Genomic DNA, 3,480 nt, shown 5'->3' with positions numbered 1-3,480 from the left:
TATATGATAAAAGGTTATTGATGTATTGAATGATATTTTTGCCCTAAGTTGAACATTAGATTTGAGTAGTTGTTGAAAGAGATTATTTGAGTCTTGACATAAAATATATTTTCAAGTAGTGAATAAGTTGTAGAAATAGATTTATTCACTACTCTTCTTTTGTATCAACCATTAAAGATTGCTATATTGATAGTTAGATGGAGAAATCATCTAAAGATTAATATAGTGATTATCACAATATCATTTAGACATAAATGATATTGAGAGGATACTTGAACATCATCAATAATCTTAAATCTATATAGTTGTCATAAGGAATCATAAGCAATTTGAATAGTGAACTCCAATCTTGCCAAGCCTTTTACATTTGATTAAAACTATTTTATTGTTTTAGTGACATTTTACTCAAAAGATAACTTTTCAAACAAAACAACTTGGTTACATTTTAAACTTATAACAATTTGGATTATAGAACGGCGGTAATAACAACCAATCTCTGTGGATACGATATTAAAATATTTGCCAAAAAAATACTTTTCAACAAATTGGCGTCGTTGCCGGGGATTGATGTTTGATATTACAAGCATTGCAATAATTCATTGTTTAAAGTTTTGTACTTACTATCACTCTTGTGTTTCACTTGGTTTGTTAGTTTTGTAGATTCTAGTGCATGCGAGGAAAAGCTACCGAGGAGCAATTTCCATTCGATCCCGAAATTGAAAGAACACTTCGAAAGCTCAATAGCAAAACACGAAGAAGAAGGAAACTAGCCGAAGAGAGGAACCAGAGAGAGGAAGCATCTACTTCTTCACTTATTCAAATTGAAGAAGTGTTTGTAGAGGCTTGTGAAGGAAACATGGCGGATGACACTCCTACCGTAATATTCGCTAATAGTCCAAGAAGGAATGCTCAATTTGCTTGTGGAGGAAGGAATACGGAGATGAAGACCGGAATCCTCCAACTTCTTTATGCAAATCCATTCACCGGAATGGACCATGAAGATCCGTATACCCATCTCATCAAATTCTATGAGATTGCGGGTTCTACGGGAATTGATGAAACGGGTGAAGAAGCATTATTCAAGAGGATGTTCCCACACTCCTTAGTGGGAAAAGCAAAAGAGTGGTACCTTGATCAAGCACCAAGAGTGATGACGGATTGGAATTTGCTAGAAGAAAAGTTCTTAGAAAGATATTTCCCTCAATCCCAATTCATGGAAGCCAAAACGGCTATTGCGGTATTCACTCAAGGAAGCAACGAGTCTCTAAATGAGGCTTGGGAAAGATTCAAGTCAATGTTGAGAAAATGCAAAGGCCATGGTTTTGATGAGCTCACTCAAATCCATATTTTTCTAAATGGGCTCCAATCAACTCACAAGACACTTTTGGATGCTACCGCAGATGGTTCTCTTATGTCAAAGAATGCGGAAGAAGCTAAAGTCATTATTGACCGGATGGCACTCAATGATCGTCAAAGTCAACATGACCGTAGTCCTTCACAACGTAAACCGGGAGTTCTTGAGTTAAATACCAATGATGTCATTCTTGCTCAAAACAAGCTACTTTCTCAACAAGTGGAGTTGCTCACTCAACAAATGGCCAAGCTTCCACAACAAATGAAGGAAATTCAAGGGTCTCAAGTTCGACATCAAGTAGCATGTTGCGAATTATGTCAAGGAGATCATCCAACCGGATTTTGCCCTCCATTAGAAGAAGTGAGTTATGTGAACAATCAAAATCAAGGCTATCAAAGACAACCTCCCAACAACTCATATCTAAGAAATAATCAAGGTTATCAACCATCAAGGTTCAATAACCAAAATTTTCAGCAACAAAGTCCTTATCAACACCCAAACTCTCAAGGACAACAATCGCAAGTAGGAAATTCAAAGCTAGAGGACACTCTTCAACAATTCATGCAAGCCTCCATGGCAAACCAGAAGAGCAACGAGGCAGCAATTAAGAATTTAGAAAATCAAGTGGGCCAACTTGCGAAGCAATTGTCGGAACAAAACGCGGGATCTTCTTTTTCCGCTAACACTCAAACTAATCCAAAGGAGCATTGTAAAGCAATTGTCACGAGAAGCGGTAAAGAGTTGACAAGTGGAAAAAGTGAGGAAATTACAGTAGAGAATGATATGGATGTTGTACTGGAAAATGAGGATGTGGCTTGTGGAAAGGAGAAAGTGGCAGGAACTCTTCAGTTCGCACCGCGATCTCCCTTCGTGCCGTGAAAAGAGCAGGATCAGCAAATGACAACAGAATAACAGGGCGAGGTAGAAAGGACGAAGGAAGCAGAGCCAAGAAAGAAGAAGAAAGGAGAAAAGGTGTGAGCGTCATTCCAACTCAACATCTACCTTATCCGCATGCACCATCAAAGAAGGACAATGATAGACATTATGCACGATTCATGGACATATTCAAACAACTTCAAATCAATATTCCATTTGCCGATGCATTAGAGCAAATGCCACGGTATGCAAAGTTCATGAAGGATATTCTCACAAAGAAAAGGAGACATGTGGAAGACGAGACAATCTTGCTTGATGCACGTTGTAGTGCCATCATCCAAAAAACTCTCCCAAGGAAGGAATCCGATCCGGGCCGAGTCGTTTTACCAGTAACCATTGGAGGCACCTACACTGGTAATGGTTTGATTAACTTGGGATCTAGCATAAATTTAATCCCCCTATCCATTGTTAAAAGATTTGGAAATGTTGAGATCAAATCTACAAGGATGACTTTACAACTAGCCGATAAATCTACCACTTCACCATATGATGTTGCTCAAGATATGCTAGTAAAGGTAGACAAATTCTTGTTTCCGGTAGATTTTGTGATAGTGGAGATGGATGAGGATCGTTATGTTCCTCTAATTCTTGGAAGACCATTCATGAAAACAGCCTGGATGATGATTGACATTGATGATGGACTGATGAAAGTGAGAGTGCAAGATGAAGAGGTGACCTTCAATCTTTTTGAAGCCATGAAGCATCCTAATGACAAGCATGATTCTTTATGAACCGATGCAACCAAAGAGGAAATAGTGAAGGTCGCAAACCAAGTTCATATTTCTAACCCTTGAAAGACCTCTTGATTCTCATTTTTCACATGATTTGGTATTTGTTTTGATGACCGCATGATTTGAGTTGTTGTTGATTTAATTGTTTGGATGAGTGAAAGTAAACCTTTATGTTATTCATCATTATTATGATGTGTATGTAAGTTTGATTCAATTTTGACATATATGGCTTTGAATTCCTTGGTATGATTTTTGCACCCAACCATTGCTCTTATTCATGTTTTGTCTAGCATTGAGATAGGTAGATTAAGAAAGTGCCATACACTTTTGAACCATTTGAATGTCCTTAGTTAATCCTTGTTTCAATCTTTTGTGTCATGGCTTTGGTTGTGTTGGTGGAAACTTTTGTTTAGGGACAAATAAAATGCTAAGTTGGGGAGAGTTGTTAGGGACCAATTA

The sequence above is a fragment of the Lathyrus oleraceus genome, chromosome 2, assembly GCF_024323335.1.
Source record: "Lathyrus oleraceus cultivar Zhongwan6 chromosome 2, CAAS_Psat_ZW6_1.0, whole genome shotgun sequence".
In the NCBI taxonomy this organism is placed as follows: Eukaryota; Viridiplantae; Streptophyta; class Magnoliopsida; order Fabales; family Fabaceae; genus Lathyrus; species Lathyrus oleraceus.
This window is presented reverse-complemented; position numbering follows the sequence as displayed.